At 40.1% G+C, this 17,490-nt stretch overlaps 2 non-coding genes across 2 annotated transcripts; both read right to left on the bottom strand.

Moving 5' to 3' along the window:
- Positions 1-237: 237 nt before the first annotated feature.
- On the bottom strand, positions 238-344 carry LOC111824496. The gene has a single exon (XR_002827583.1). It is a non-coding gene; the product is annotated as a U6 spliceosomal RNA (small nuclear RNA).
- Positions 345-6,012: 5,668 nt separating this feature from the next.
- LOC111824497 lies at positions 6,013-6,119 on the bottom strand. Its single transcript, XR_002827584.1, has one exon. It is a non-coding gene; the product is annotated as a U6 spliceosomal RNA (small nuclear RNA).
- Between the last annotated feature and the right edge of the window lie 11,371 nt (positions 6,120-17,490).

The following is a 17,490-nucleotide window of genomic DNA, read 5'->3' as shown; positions in this document are numbered from 1 at the left end:
ATGTATCTTAATAGGATATGCCCTATTCCCTTTCTTTTCCTTGGTCTCCTCAGCAAACAGTGCCTGAAGTGCCATTGCTGATCAATGAACCTTGAGTTAATTTACATTTCTATAACCTGATTAAGAGGGCAGCTGCTTCAACTCTTTCTAGGATATGTGGGCTTTGATGGCTTTTATTATTTGTTTTTCAATAGTTTTTAAAAGGTGAGATAGATTTATTTATTTATTTATTTATTTAAAAACATGGAATGCTTCACGAATTTGCATGTCATCCTTGCCCAGGGTTCATGCTCATCTTCTTTATTTAGTTCCAATTTCAATATACATGCTGCCAAAGCGAGCACAAGTTGAGTTTTATTTAGATTTTTACTTTTCATGTTTCTTGCAAGGTTAGATTACTTTCATAAAACCAAGCTAAATTCTCAAAGATTTGATCATTTAGGGAAACAACTTACATGGCCGGGGCATCACTGATTTCCTAACTTGTGATAGGTTGCACCAAAATACAAATAACATGGCACCTCTGTTAAAAATGATTTTCTACAGCACCCATAAGCTGGTGACGACAGTTAATTACACTGCAATCCATATTTGAAAGTTTCATGAATCTCATTTCAAAACACATTTACAGTCTTTTAGGCTGTTAGCCCCCATGGTTGTTTTCTATAAGTTCTAGACTTATTGATTTCAGAGAGGAAGGGAGAAAGAAAGAGAAATATCAATGATGAGAGGGAATCATTCATCAGCTGCCTTCCTTATATCCCCTGCAGGGGATTCAGCCCTAAAGCCCAGTATGATTCCTGACCTGGAATTGAACCTGACCTCCTGGTTCATAGGCGGACACCCAACCCTTGAGTCACATCAGGTGGGCTAGTCTGGGACCTAGTAGAGGGCTTGATTTAACTGGAAAAGGGACCAGGAACATGGGGTCAGAATGTACAGAAGGGCTTATAAATACTCAAGACACTTTGAAGTATGAGGCAAAAAGTTTCTCAAATATTTTCTTGATAAGACTAAGGAAAAAATGGAAGTTTGACAACCTTTTCAGAGTGAGAATGTATAAGCCCTTTGATCCTCTATCTGTGCAGGACTATGTGGCCCTTAGGGAGGTGATGATCAAAGCTGAATATCAGAAGTTGCATCTATTTCTCTGTGAGGAGGAGCGCCTCTATGTTGACACAATGGAGAGAGAAGCAGAGGAGATCTTCCAACAACTGCAGGAAAGCAAAGTCAGAATGACCCAACAGACAGAAAGCCTCAAAGAGATGTTTAGAGAGCAGATGGACATGTGCCACAAGCCAGATGTGGAGATGCTCCAGGTGAGAGGGGAGGGTCCATCAATAGAGACAGGAATCCTTTTCCGGACAATGTGGCTATGATGCCTGCATACACCATTACCCTCAGCTAAGTGATTCTGCTCCTGGACTCCCATCATGGTGTCCATCCAGTCAGGCACTTATTTTCTTGTATCCTGGTAATCTTGGGAGCTCTTTGCCTAAGTAGCTGACGTGGGATAAGGTGATTTCAGTGTAATCTGAAGCACCACCTCCACAGACAGATTGTCCAAATTCTGTCAAACACTCAGCATGGCAATATTCACTTTGCTGTTATAATTATCTGTTTACATTCACCTAATCTACTGTCACTCTCTGTTACTGACATAAAAGCAACTGGCTAAAGACATTTATGTTTTAACCCTTGCCTAGGCATGATTTATAGAATTTGGCAATCAATTTTAAAGCATTGTCTGTTTTTCCTTTGATGCCCTGTTTTGCTTTCATTGTTATAAATGGTCAGATCTCTCCTTGGGAATAACACTGGGAAATTAGTGACATTGGAAACCATGATCTCCTTGCATCATTCCCTTCTCTGCCTGACCTTCTGCCATGCTCAGAATACCTTGAGGAAGCTCTGTGTGTTTTAGTTTAACTGCTGTTATTAAGATGGCCTCTGGTTGTTACTTAAAGGGGAATAGGAAAAGGTACATTATTAAAACAAACTCGAGAAAATATATAACAGGACACACTTAGCATGTTTACTTTCTTTTCCTGTTTGTTTTGCAGGATTTGGGAACTGTGTTGGAAAGGTGAGCTTACACTAATTCTTTCTGAGAAAGTCATTCTCTTCTGGATGAGGGAGCTGTACATGTTTTGAGCTAGAAACCTTGTCCTCTGTAGGTATTTCCTGTTTTCTTTCCAAAGTGGCCCTGAGGCCTTCTGGTCTCAGAAGTTTTCTTTCCATGTGCCTGAATTCATATGTACCTGAAAACATCTGATCCCTGGGTTTTCTTCCAGCACATCACCCCTATCCTCTCCCTATTTAGCACCATAAACATCACAGGAGTGATTCTTAAGGAATCACAGAAAAGGAACCTCCACTACACAGGTGGAAGGTGAAAAGAACAGGAACAGGAGGTTTGATATGAATGTATGGGGGTTGATTTTGTTCCAAGGACTAGCAATGACTCAGCCTGTCCCCTCACTGCAGGTCAGACCTCAGGGGAATGACCTCTTGGTGCCCCCTAAGAAGTTAGACCTTTAGGAGCAGGCTGCCAGGCAGGAGTTACATTTCCTTGCTTGAGTAAAAAAAAGGGGAGAGCTGTCTGTGTTTGTGGACTCTCCCCTTTCAGACACTGAATGTCTCATTGGTGACGACTTTGAAACTCAAGTCCCAAAGGCTCTGCCTGGATGTTCTGCTCCCTGTCAGATACCCAAGGGTTTGCATCCCCTGAGATGTAGCAGATGGAGGAACTGATTGTCAATCATTTTAGAAATGCAATAATATCTGAGGAGAATGGGGAAGTTGATATGTGATATAATTTATAAATTTAGAAAAAAAGTAAGGTAACATTTCTTATATCCCTAAGAGGGTAGACTATCATGTATACCCCATTAGCTCAGAGTGGGAGGATCCTGATGAAATATCCTGGATTTAAAGCCATGATATTTAGAGTGGTTGTGTGACTAAACTTTGCCTCAAAATGCCACTGTGGTCATTGCTTATAGGACTGAATTGGTGCTGAATCAAAAGCCTCAGCCAGTGAATCCTGAGCTCACCTCGTGGTGCTGGACTAAACTCCTAGACATGCTGAACAGGTTCAGAGGTCAGAGCTTGCCCTGTGGCATTAGGCCTCAATTTATTTGTGATTCTTAGGTTTATAGGTTCTTTTCCTATTTTAATTGTATCTTTTCTGTCATGAAGGCAGTCCATCACTTTCCAAACTCAGTATCTTCTTCCCTTCTGAAGTCACATCACAATGAACTTTGCATCTTATTGAAAATACAAAGCAAGAAAGCTATTTTTATTGATGTTTGGTATACATAGAGGAAGGGAAGAGCAATGAGGTTGAACATGTGGTCATGAGGAGATAGAATATTTCGTACTCAGAGTAGCCATCAATATTATATATTTAATCAGTTACTCCACTTTTGAATGTTTAAATACGACATTGATAGATTTAAATCTGTTGTATATTGTAAGTGCATAGATCATGCATTTCCCTAAAAATATTGATTATTTATGAAATCAGAAAGTCCAAAAAGGGACTGAAAATGTTATAAGCAGAATAATCCCTCACCATTCTGGCCTCATGAGTTCCTCCCACAACTGCCCCCTCACCACTTGCCTAACGTCCTCAGCCTTCCCTCTTAGGTTTGATGGTCTGTTCCATGCTTCTGTGTCTCTAGACCTATCTTTGTTAATCTGTTTATGTTGTTCATTATATTCCACAAATGTGTGAGATCATGTGATACTGGTCTTTCTCTGACTGGCTTATTTCGTTTAGCATAATGCTCTCCAGGTTCATCCATGCTGTTGTAGATGGTAAGAGTTCTTTCTATTGTGAGCAGCATAGTATTCCATTAAGTAGATGTACCATGGTTTTCTAATCCACTCATCTGCTGCTGGGAACTTAGGCTGTTTCCAAATCTTAGCTATTATAAATTGTTCTGCGATGAACATAGTGGTGCTTATGTTCTTTTGATTGCTGTTTCATGTTTCTTGGGATATATTCCTAAGAGTGGGATTAATGGAGTTTCTTCAAACAAATTAAAAATTGAACTCCCATTTGACCCAGGAAAACCTCTGAAATATTGTAAATGGAATCCCAAGTGTGCTAACGAGTAGTACGTGCATCCCAGCCCTATTGGGAAATGTAGTAGGGGTTACTGTCCTCTGAAGAGATAGAGCATCTGAAGGGGTGGTAACATATTTCCCAGAAAAATGTTCACCTGAAACCAAGTTCTGATAGAGCTTGAAGCTGCTGCCTTCAGGCAGTTGCTACCAGCATAATGAGAAAGCCAAGTTGATAACTGGCTTAGGGCTGGGTCTGTTCTGGATGTTCCAGACAGCATGGCTCCTATTAGCTGAACATCAGATGACCAGGTGAGCCTGATGGGGGCTGCTTTTCATAACTGGCTGTTTACAACTTTCTCTAGTGCCCCAAGAGTCCTTAAAGCAATTTGGTAACTTGTTCACCTTCCACTAGAAACACTCACAAACTCTTCCCTCTAATCATACTGATGTCAACTAGAATTCATCAGTGGTTGCTAATAGCAAAGTCAGGAGGCTCTGCTCAGGATGTGGAGGTGCCAAACTGTGAAAGGAGCCTTGCACTGGTCATGTTAAAATCCTTGTTGTAGTTCAAATGGCTGTGTTGCTGCTTCTGCCCTGGGTTCTCACAGCATCCCCACTCTGTCCCCACCCTGCCATGGGAAGTCATCTGAAGGTCTCTTTTTAGTGAACTGAAATCGAAGGGAAACTCTAAGCATTACATTACAGAACATTAGTGTTCCTTTGAAAATATCTTTTGGTCCTTCTGTTTTTTATTTCCAAAGTGTCTGATATTTGAAATAGTAGTATTATTTTTTTGGCCTAAGAAATAATACCTTTTTTTCAAGATCCTATTAGATTTTCACTTATTATATTTTTATCTTTACATGTTGTAGTTACTCTGCTACCTGGAAAAACTTAGTTAGAATGGCTTACTGTCTGTATTTATTATTTAAAGAAGGAATAAGATTTCAGGGCCCAGGTTTTAGAGTTTTAAAATTCTATGTGACACAATCACACATCCAGGAATTAATATTGCAAGGGAAGGTAGGACAAGTCCCTGTAAGGGACAGCACCATGTAATAGACTGTCCACATAATACTTGATATGGTCTAAAAAATGAGAACAGTAGACATTTCGTTCTCTATACCTTATGTAAATAACTGGCAACCTATTGAGAAATGTTTGAGGCATTTCCCCAAATTAACTTATTAAATGTCCTCATATACACATGTACATGTATCTTTTTAAAAATATATATTTTATTGATTTTCTTACAGAGAGGAAGGGAAAGGGATAGAGAGTTTTAGACATCAATGAGATAGAATCATCAATCAGCTGCCTCCTGCACACCAACTACTGGGAATATACCTGCAACCAAGGTACATGCCCTTGACCTGAAGTGAACCTGGGATCCATTAGACCCCAGGCCAACACTCTGTCCACTGAGCCAAACTGATTAGGGCCATGTATCTTAATAGGATATGCACTATTCCCTTTCTTTTCCTCGGTCTCCTCAGGAAACAGTTCCTGAATTGCCATTGCTGATCAATGAACCTTGGGTTAATTTACATTTCTATAACCTGATTAAGAGGGCAGCTGCTTCAACTCTTTCTAGGATATGTGGGCTTTGATGGCTTTTATTTTTTTTTTTTAAATATATTTTATTGCTTTTTTACAGAGAGGAAGAGAGAGGGATAGAGAGCCAGAAACATCGATAAGAGAGAAACATCGACCAGCTGCCTCCCGCACATCCCCTACTGGGGGTGTGCCCGCAACCAACGTACATGCCCTTGACCGGAACCGAACCCGGGACCCTTCAGTCCGCAGGCCGACGCTCTATCCACTGAGCCAAACCGGTTTCGGCTTTGATGGCTTTTATTATTTGTTTTTCAATAGTTTTTAAAAGGTGAGATTTATTTATTTATTTATTTATTTGTTTGTTTATTTATTTATTTATTTAAAAACATGGAATGCTTCATGTATTTGCATGTCATCCTTGCCCAGGGGCCATCCTCATCTTCTTTATTTAGTTCCAATTTCAGTATACATGCTGCCAAAGCGAGCACAAGTTGAGTTTTATTTAAATTTTTACTTTTCATGTTTCATGCAAGTTTAGATTACTTTCATAAAATCGTGCTAAATTCTCAAAGATTTGATCATTTAGGGAAACAACTTACATAGCCAGGGCATCACTGATTTCCTAACTTTTGATAGGTGGCAACAAAATACAAATAACATGGCACCTCTCTTAAAAACCATTTCTACAGCATCCATAAGATGGTGACTATAGTTAATTACACTGTAATCCATATTTGAAAGTTTTATGAATCTCATTTCAAAACACATTTACAGTCTTTCAGGCTGTTATCCCCCATTGTTGTTTTCGATAACTTCTAGACTTATTGATTTCAGAGAGGAAGGGAGAAAGAAAGAGAAATATCAATGATGAGAGGGAATCATTCATCAGCTTCCTTCCTTATATCCCCTGCAGGGGTTTCAGCCCTAAAGCCCAGTATGAGTCCTGACCTGGAATTGAACCTGACCTCCTGGTTCATAGGTGGACACCCATCCCTTGAGTCACAACAGGTGGGCTAGTCTGGGACCTTGTACAGGGCTTGATTTAACTGGTAAAGAGACCAGGAACATGGAGTCAGAATGTACAGAAGGGCTTATAAATACTCAAGACACTTTGAAGTATGAGGCAAAAAGTTTCTCAAATATTTTCTTGATAAGACTAAGGAAAAAACGGAAGTTTGACAATCTTTTTAGAGTGAGAATGTGTAAGCCCTTTGATCCTCTATCTGTGCAGGACTACGTGGCCCTTAGGAAGGGGATGATCAAAGCTGAATATCAGAAGTTGCATCTATTTCTCTATGAGGAGGAGCGACTCTATGTTGATACAATGGAGATAGAAGCAGAGCAGATCTTCCAACAACTGTAGGAAAGCAAAGTCAGAATGACCCAACAGACAGACAGCCTCAAAGAGATGTTTAGAGAGCAGATGGACATGTGCCACAAGCCAGATGTGGAAATGCTCCAGGTGAGAAGGGCAGGGTCCATCAAGAGACAGGAATCCTTTTCTGAACAATGTGGCTATGATGCCTCCATACACCATTACCTTCAAGGAAGGGATTCTGCCTCTGGACTCCCATCATGGTGTCCATCCAGTCAGGCACTTATTTTCTTGTATCCTGGTAATCTTTGGGAGCTCTTTGCCTAAGTAGCTGACATAGAATAAGGTGATTTCAGTGTAATACAAAGCCCCACCTCCACAGACAGATTGTCCAAATTCAGTCAATCTCTCAGCATGGTAACATTAACTTTACTGTGATAATTTTCTGTTTACATTCACCTAATCTGCTGTCACTCTCTGTTACTGCCATAAAAGCAACTGGATAAAGACATTGAGGTTTTGACCCTTGCCTAGGCATGATTTGTAGAATTTGGCAATCAGTTTTAAAGCTCTCTCTGTTTTTCATTGGATGCCCTGTTTTACTTTCATTGTTATTAATGGTCAGATCTTTCCTTGGGAATAACACTTGGAAATTATTGACATTGGAAACCTAGATCTGGCTGCATCATTCGCTTGTCTGCCTGACCTTCTGCCATGCTCAGAACACCTTGAGGAAGCTCTGTGTGTTTTAGTTTAAGTGCGGTTATTGAGATGGCCTCTGGTTGTTCCTTAAAGGGGATCAGGAAAAGGCACATTATTAAAACAAACTCGAGAAAAGATATAAAAGGACACACTTTGCATGTTTACTTTCTTTTTCTGTTTGTTTTGCAGGATTTGGGAACTATGTTGGAAAGGTGAGCTTACACTAATTCTTTCTGAGAAAGTCATGCTCTTCTGGATGAGGGAGCTGTACAAGTTTTGAGCTAGAAACCTTGTCCTCTGTAGGTATTTCCTGTTCTCTTTCCAAAGTGGCCCTGAGGCCTTCTGGTCTCAGAAGTTTTCTTTCCATGTGCCTGAATTCATATGTACCTGAAAACATCTGATCCCTGAATTTTCTTCCAGCACATCACCCCTATCCTCTCCCTATTTAGCACAATAAACATCACAGGAGTGATTCTTAAGGAATCACAGAAAAGGTACCTACACTGCACAGGTGGAAGGTGAAAAGAGCAGGAACAGGAGCTTTGTTATGAATGTATGGGGGTTGATTTGTTCCCAGGACTAGCAATGACTCAGCCTGTTCCATCACTGCAGGTCAGACCTCAGGGGAATCACCTCTTGGGGCTCCTAATAAGTTAGACCTTCAGGAGCAGGCTGCCAGGCAGGAGTTAAGTTTCCTTGCTTGAGAAAAAAAATGGGGGGAGAGCTGTCTGGCTCTGTGGACTCTCCCCTTTCAGACACTGAATGTCTCATTGGTGACGACTCTGAGACTCAAGTCCCAAAGGCTCTGCCTGGATGTTCTGCTCCCTGTCAGAGACCCAGGGGTTTGCATTCTCTGGGGTGGAGTAGATGGAGGAACTGATTGGCAATCATTTTAGAAATGCAATAATATCTGAGGAGAATGGGGAATTTGACATGTGATATAATTGATACATTTAGAAAAAAATTAGGTAACATTTCTTATATCCCTGAGAGGGTAGACTATCATGTATACCCCATTAGCTCAGAGTGGGAGGATCCTGATGAAATATCCTGGTTGAAAAGCTATGATATTTAGATTGGTTATGTGACTAACCTTTGCCTCCAAATGCCACTGATGTCTTTGTTTATAGGACTGAATTGGTGCAGAATCAAAAGCCTCAGCCAGTGAATCCTGAGCTCAGCTTGTGCTGCTGCACTGGACTCCCCGACATGCTGAACAGGTTCAGAGGTAAGAGATTGCCCTGTGGCATTAGGCCTCAATTTATTTGTGGTTCTTGGGTTTATAGGTTCTTTTTCTATTTTAATTTTATCTTTTCTGTCATGAAGGCAGTCCATCACTTTCCAAAATTAGGATCTTCTTCCCTTGTGGATTAACATCACAATGAACTTTGCAACTTATTAAAAATACAAAGCAAGATACATATTGTTATAGATGTTTGGTATACACTGTGTTTCTAAACACTATTTCAGTTATGGTTTCCTATATTATGGATTCCAGGGAGGTCTCAGAGCATCATCTCCCCCATGTCATCTATAAAAGGGACATAAAACTGCTTTAACTGATGTGAGAAGTCAGCTCCAATAACCGCTTAATTTTATCTTCCTTTGTGAAACATATTTATTTCTCTGAACATTAAACTTTCAGTATAATTTCAGAAAAATGCTCATTTTCAAGGAATACTCATCTCTTTTGTTGTGTCGCCTAGCATTAGCTACAGCTTGTAGCTTGCTTTTCTACACAACTCTTCACATTATTCAAAACTTATCACATAATACAATTAAAGTTGGTAAGTGATAATTCATCAAAAAAAGCTAAACAGAAAATGTTACCAGTGTAAAAAATGCAGAGGAAGGTGAAAATAAAGAGAGAGGGGAATAAAAGCATGAAGACAGAGAAAATGGAAAGAACAGATCACAGGTATCATAGAGTTTTGGGGGTTTGTACCTGATTCTGGGCTTTCTGTCTTTTTCAAATTGATACAATTACACACACACACACACACACACACACAAACACACACTCACACACACACAAACACACACACACACATGAATACAGAATGAAAACCAGGCTCCAGCCCGGCCCAGCTGCGACCTGCTGGCTGACATGTGTGCCTCCACTCTCTGCTGGGGCCTCCGCAGCATGGCCACCACCAAGCAGTTCAGATGCTCCTGCAAGTGGAGCAGGGGGAAGGGACACCCTTCCACGTGCTCAGACACATCACCCAGCGCTGCTCCTGGGTCCACTCTGAGTCCCTGAAGAGCCTGAAGGCACTTCACCTGAAAGGATGGGCCAGTGGAAGTGAGGTTTGGTCACAGATGCAGAGAGCATATTCCACAAGTTGAGTGTGTGTTTGCAGAACCTGCTTCGTGTCAGGGGGACCCTGCAGGCCAGGCTGAGATCTTGATACTGGGTGGCCTTCTTACCAAAAGGATGTGTTTGAGATGACCCTGAACTTGGCTTCCTAACACAGCCAACTCAGTGTGCAAAGCTGAGAGAACAATGCTGTCCAGGAGACAGAGGCCCAGAGCTCCCTTGGCTGCTGTCTGGGAGGCAGCAACCCAGAGAGTTCCCAAGCACTACCCAGGCCAGGTTCCCTGGTTATGAGGGCATTTATGGGGCCTGGAGTGAGAACCAGGCAAGGTTCAAGTGGAAAGCCCTATCTAGAGCCCTATTGTTCTCGGTCCTGCTTCTGCAGCACAAACTGGGAAAGGATGCTGTGGGTTGTTCTGGTTTTCCATCCTGAATTCTATCCCTACCAGGATTAGCAAGTTGGGATCTGGTAGTGATTTTGGGGTGTTCTTCCAAAGACTCGGAGTTGCTTTAGACAAAGGGCAGTGTACTAAAAAGTGGGTAAGTCTGTCCATAAGCACTTCAGCATCATTTAGAATATAATTTAGTTAAACAAATCATTCTGAATCAAGAAAAGTGACTAGACCCTAACCTTTAGTCACTAGTGGAATAGAGGAATTTGAATCAGATGGATGATGTCTCAATAGTTAAGATGGTGCTCCTACTGGGGAACAGTTCCTGAATCTGGTACCCTGAGCCTTGTAACCTGAACTTCCATATTCTCCCTTACATACATCTTCCCTTTCATTTAATACTATTTCATTCACTGAGCTATTCAAACTAGAATTGTATGAATTGTCTTTGGTTCCTCTCAACACTTTGTCATTCAAAACCAATCTCATATCAAAATCTGCAAACATTTGACTTTGTATTTGGCGACATCTCCAATCAGTGAACATGAAAGTTATCATAACCAATGGCATAATACAAGTCTTACTTTTTTATTGTTGATGCTGATGATGATAATGATAATTTTATAGCTTTGACTTTTGAGAAATTAACATAGGCATAACTTCATAAAATGTCACACAGAACTAGAAGAATTGATAGTGAAAAACCATCGGTCCTCTATCCAACTTACCCACCTTTGATTCTGTTCAGCAGACTAAAGTGCTTTCAACTGATCAGTTCTATGTATCACCCATTTACCTCTGACTAGGGAAAATAGGCATTCAGTTTTCTCACATGGCTTCTTCTCTCAACCTCCAAATACTTAACCTTCATCCCATTTTCTCGGTTTATAGCTGCGCTACACTTGTGGATTACAACACTTATATTGTTTGTCTCCATGTACCCATAAGCCATTTACCTCACACTCTTCATCTATTCAAACACATCAGGCGATGTGTCAGATTTCATTATCCCTCAGGGAGCTGTTCTCTGGCTCCCCTGGGTCCTCTGGTTCTGTCTGCCCAGGGCACAGCTCCTGCCTGTGAAATTTCCCTTCACAGAGAAATCTGAGGGTACCTTCATTTATCTCCTCTATTTCATCTTCTGTTCTCCAGATTTTGTTTCCTCCTCTTTCTTGTATACGCTCTACTTGTTCCTTCAGGAACTTTTTGAAAAGGTGTATGAAAGCTAAAGACCATGCATTTCTGAAAACGTTATCTATGCCACACACAATTCTTCCATAGTTTGGCTGGGCATCAACTTTTGGTTGAAGTTGCTGTACCCTCAGAAATTTGAATTCATGGCTTCATTGTTTTCCAGCCTTCAGCATTGCTGTTGAGATTTTGGGCCATTTGATCCCAGTTCCTTTGTCTCTGATATTTTTTAAAAGATGATTTTTAGTATCTTCTCCTTTTTTCTTTGAGAGTGGAAGGGGGAAAGTTGGGAGAAGAGAGACAGAGACAGAAAAACATTGATGTGAGAGAGACACTGTAATTTTAAATTTATACTGAATAGCTCTCAAATGTGTGTATTCACCAGTCACCAGGAGTAAACAAATGCTCACAGCTGGGGGGTGGCTCTCTGTATGTGGAAAATCAGCCAGCAACTTTAAAACTGCTGTAGAAATCAGTTCAGTGACAATAGAAGCAATTAATGCATGGGATGCAGTGTGGTCACGTGCTAATCATTCCTTGATTATGGGTGGTGCCACTTGGATTCAAGTATGTAGACTATATTTGTAGACATGTAATATGTATTTATGTGGTAAGATTACTACAGTGTTGTTTTTTATGTTGGAACATAAGGCCTATTTTGTAAAATTGGTTCTAAATAACAGTGAATTAATAACAAAAAATAACCTGTAAATCCAATTATAAGCAAATCTTGGTTAAAAGCATTTTAAAATTGACAAGATGTTAATTTTCACATGTGACATAAGGACAGGAACTTTTTGTCTATTACATCCAAAGCCCATTAAATCATTGTGGTCCCCAAAATATAGGGTTTACTGTAGTAAAAACCTGGGACAGATTTTCATATTATATTAACCCTTTAGTACATGGCTTATTGAGGTACTTAAACACTTTCTTTTATTCATTATTGTCCAAATAGTCTCACTAATATTAATAGTAAATATGGCACTGTATTTTATTATAAGCTATCTTACAAGAGATATATTTTATTCTTTGCTCTTTTTGTAGGCAATAAACAAATTGAGCAGCTATCCACTGTATCACAGTGCTTATGAAATGTATGGATTGGTGGAAAAGTGTTATGATCCACCTTTTTACGTATCACCATGCCGTGGGCCAGATGGGAGGAGGGATGGAATATGAACTAGCCAAATCCATCGTGCTCCCTTTCGACTGTTGAGATTATGCTGTAGTTTTAAGACAGTAAGCTGACAAAATCTACAACATTTCAATGAAACATCCACAGGAAATGAAAACATACAGTGTGTCCTTTGGCATGCTACACATTTTCAGAATTCATTTTCTGTGCGTTTCTGTGAATCTCTAAAATATGATGACCTACCTGAGGTCCATTTTTATTCATTGCTGTTCGATATGATCAAATATTTTCTTTATGTCTATATTTTTTTAAGGTAGAATTTTGTGGGTAAACATCTATGTTCTCTTAAACATCTTATGATCACACAAATATCAAATCCTTGGGTATCAAGGCAAATTACATAGAAAGAGCCCTGCATCTAAAGGTTGCTGGTTTGATTCCCAATCAGGGCACATGCCTGGGGTTCAGGCTCCATCCCAGGTAGCAGACTGTAGAAGATCTATGTTTCCCTCTTTCTCTCCCTCTCCTTCTCTCTAAAAAGCAATAAAAATCTTAAAAACTTCATGGAAATACAAGAATATATGGTCTGAAAATAAACTAGTGCTCGATAAGGATGTATTTGTAATGAAGGATACATACAAGATCAATAGAGAAAGAAAGACATATTCAAACATAATGTTGTATTAGTTTCTTTAGCAACTGATAAACAAGTGAATTCAAAGTCTCACTTCACACTGCATCCAAACATAAGCAACAGGTGTGGAGGAATTCTTTAGTTAAATTTTAAAAATTGGAAGTAACATTTCAAGTTTAGAAGCCACAGGGAAATGATGATACAACCAGATTTGAGAACAATGCAACGGTTAATTATATGAAAACAAATCATGAAATACAAAGGTAAAAGAGTGGGGAACCTCTTCTGAAGTCTCTGAGGGACAGGCTGTCTCCTCACTAATGTCAGAGGATGGGAGAGGGGGGAGCTCACATTGTCATAAGTGTTTCTGCTCCTCCCCGCCCGCCTCCCCAAAGACAGTTCCTCTTTTTCCTGTTTTTTTCCACATTTCATCAAATGTAAAGGAAGCAATATAACCATTATAAAAAATATATATTTTTTAAATTAATAAGAAAACCCAAAAGCTCAAAGTTGGAAATACTGCTGGTCTTGTCCATTGCCAAGATAAACAAATTTAAAAGAGGATGCCACCAGTATAGAAACAGATATTAAAAATATTCAAATTCAATAATAATTAAAAAATACAAATAAAAATAATGTTCTATTATGTGCATATCAAATTAGAAACTATGTTTTTAAACAGATATTTGTATTGATTTTAGAGATGAAGGGAGAGTGAGAGAGAGAGAGAGAAACATCAATGATGAGAGAGAATCATTGATTGGCTGCCTCCTGCATGCCCTCTTCTGGGGATCAAGACCACAACTCAGGCATGTGCCCTTGACTGGAATTGAACCCAAACCCTGCAGTCTACAGGCTGATCCTCTAACTGAGTCAAACCAATTAGGGCTAAATTCTTAATGTTAACTCTAGAAACCCAAGAATTCAATTTGAAAGGCTTTAGAAAGAATTCCTTATGAAGGTGCTACTATTATGTTCTTTGTTAGACTGGTAATTAGAGCACCTTTGATATCATGTCATTATTTCACCCCTGACTCAGTTGCCTGTATAATTGGTCAGCAGTAGCACATGAAATTGTGGATAGATGAGAGTCTCATACTCATATTAATCTAAATGTAGTAAATAGCACCGTTTTCCCATTTAATGAAATGCAGTTTCTTTTACCATTCATGGGAGCATTAAGCCTTTAGATTCCCATTTGTCCCCAGACAAAAAAGAGCCACTCAAGTGCCTTTGTCTTATCACCTTTGAGTATTTGTCAGGAGCTAAAACACTGGCTGCAGTATCACCATAGGACTCCTTATCCGGATGCCTGTAAGAAGGTGTCAGAAGGTTCTTTACTCTGTTCTTTCATGTCTTAAATTCACTTGACTAATCACAGGTAGGGAGAAAGAAATGGGGTAATAATTTTGCAACTCACAATAATTTTGCACCCAAATAGGCTAAGATTGTTAGTGTAAGGCAAGGCAGAAGTGTGAGTGAGCCAGCAGTCTGCTCCGAGGAGGCCTTACAGCTCTGAAGTCCTGACAAAAGCCATCTCAGCTGCCCTGTGTCTCTGTATCTCCAGCCAGATGCGGCACTGCCCCATGAGCCAAGCTCACAGCAAGGTCACCAGGCTCTGGCAGTCCTTGGCAATGGTGGCACCCAACTCCTTCAGTGCCCACGTGTGGCACGGCAGCAGTTTTTCCAGCAGGAACCCCATGGATGTTCAGGAGTGCCAGCAATGTTTCCTAGTTGGGGTCTGGTCAGTGTTGAAATAGCTCCTGCGTGGCCTTTTATAATTAATTAATATTATGTGTATTCAATGTGGAAGGTAATGCACTATGTGCTTTAGATGAATTATTTCATGTAATTATAAGGACTTTCCACCCCCAAATTAAAAATCTCTAATATGTGGTTATGCAAGCCATATGAGGTATTTTTGTTGTCACTTTCATTATTTCTCTTTTATGAGGAAACTAAGGATTAGTGTTGTTTGCTTTGGTAAGCCTTAGATCACGTCATTCTTCCTGTTAGGTCTGGTCAAATAAGTGAATCCATACCCCTCCCCCGGGAACAGACTTATCAGGCCATTTCACTATGGACATTCCCTTTTGCTGAGACCATACTTTACTTGTTGAGCTCACATTCCCTTATTCCTCCCCTCGGACCTGCACAGAGAATTCTCCACCCAGAAAAAGCCCACCCAAAGTCCTTTAAAAACTGCCATCTCCTGTCATTGGGTGCTGGAGCCATCCAGACTCAGCCACCTATTGTGCAGATGATTCAGTAAATTCATAATCCCTTACCATTCTGACCTCGTGAGTTCCTCCCACTACTCCCCCCAACAACTACCCTTTCACCCCCTGCCTAACCTCCTCAGCCTTCCCTCTTAGGTTTGATAGTCTGTTCCATGCTTCTGGGTTTCTAGACCTATCTTTGTTAATCTGTTTATGTTGTTCATTATATTCCACAAATGAGTGAGATCATGTGATAATGATCTTTCTCTGACTGGCTTATTTCCTTTAGCATTATGCTCTCCAGGTTCATCCATGCTGTTGCAGATGGTAAGAGTTCTTTCTATTGTAGGCATAGTATTCCATTAAGTAGATGTACCATGGTTTTCCCACCACACATCTGCTGCTGGGAACTAGGCTGTTTCCAAATCTTAGCTATTGTAAATTGTGCTGCTATGAACATAGTGGTGCTTATATTCTTTTTGATTGGTGTTTCATGTTTCTTGGGATATATTCCTAAGAGTGGGATTACTGGAGTTTCTTCAAACAAATTAAAAATTGAACTCCCATTTGAACCAGGAAAACCTCTGAAATATTGTAAATGGAATCCCAAGTGTGCTAACGAGCAGTACGTGCATCGCAGCCCTATTGGGAAATGTGGTAGGGGTTACTGTCCTCTGAAGAGATAAAGCATCTGAAGAGGCGGTAACATATTTCCCTGAAAAATGTTCACCTGAAACCCAGTTCTGATAGAACTTGAAGCTGCTGCCTTCAGGCAGTTGCTACCAGCATAGTGAGAAAGCCAAGTTGATAACTGGCTTAGGGCTGGGTCTGTTCTGGATGTTCCAGACAGCATGGCTCCTATTAGCTGAACATCAGATGACCAGGTGAGCCTGATGGGGGCAGCTTTTCATAACTGGCTGTTCACATCTCTCTCTACATGCCCAAAGAGTCCTGAAAGCAATTTGGTAACTTGTTCACCTTCTGCTAGAAACACTCACCAACTCTTCCCTCTAATCATACTGATGTCAACTAGAATTCATCAGTGGTTGCTAATAGCAAAGTCAGGAGGCTCTGCTCAGGATGTGGAGGTGCCAAACTGTGAAAGGAGCCTTGCACTGGTCATGTTAAAATCCTTGTTGTAGTTCAAATGGCTGTGTTGCTGCTTCTGCCCTGGGTTCTCACAGCATCCCCACTCTGTCCCCACCCTGCCATGGGAAGTCAACTGAAGGTCCCTTTTTAGTGAACTGAAATCTAAGGGAAACTCTAAGCATTACATTACAGAGCATCAGTGTTCTTTAGAAATAGCTTTTGGTCCTTCTGTTTTTTATTTTTAAAGTGTCTGATATTTGAAATACTAGTATTTTTTTGGCCTAACAAATAATACCTTTTTTTCAAGATCCTATTAGATTTTCACTTATTATATTTTTATCTTTACATGTTGTTGTAGTTACTCTGCTACCTAGAAAAACTTAGTTAGGATGGCTTACTGTCTGTATTTATTATTTGAAGAAGGAATATGATTGCAGGGCCCAGGTTTTAGAATTTTAAAATGCTATGTGAGGCAATCACAAATCCAGGGATTAATACTGCAAGGGAAGGTTGGACAAGTCCCTGTAAGGGACAGCACCATGTAATAGACTGCCCACATAATACTTGATATGGTCTCAAAATGAGAACAGTAGACATTTCATTCTCTATACCTTATGTAAATGACTTGCAACCTATTGAGAAATGTTTGAGGCATTTCCCCAAATTAACTTATTCAATGTCCTCATATACACATGTACATGTATCTTTTTAAAAAATATATATTTTATTGATTTTATTGGCAATCTTCGGAGCTCTTTGCCTAAGTAGCTGACATAGAATAAGGTGATTTCAGTGTAATCTGAAGCACCACCTCCACAGACAGATTGTCCAAATTAAGTCAACCTCTCAGCTTGGCAATATTCAC

This window comes from Myotis lucifugus, unplaced genomic scaffold (assembly GCF_000147115.1).
Source record: "Myotis lucifugus unplaced genomic scaffold, Myoluc2.0 scaffold_1802, whole genome shotgun sequence".
Lineage (NCBI taxonomy): Eukaryota > Metazoa > Chordata > Mammalia > Chiroptera > Vespertilionidae > Myotis > Myotis lucifugus.
The sequence above is the reverse complement of the archived record's forward strand: the minus strand, read 5'-3'. Positions and strand labels throughout refer to the sequence as shown.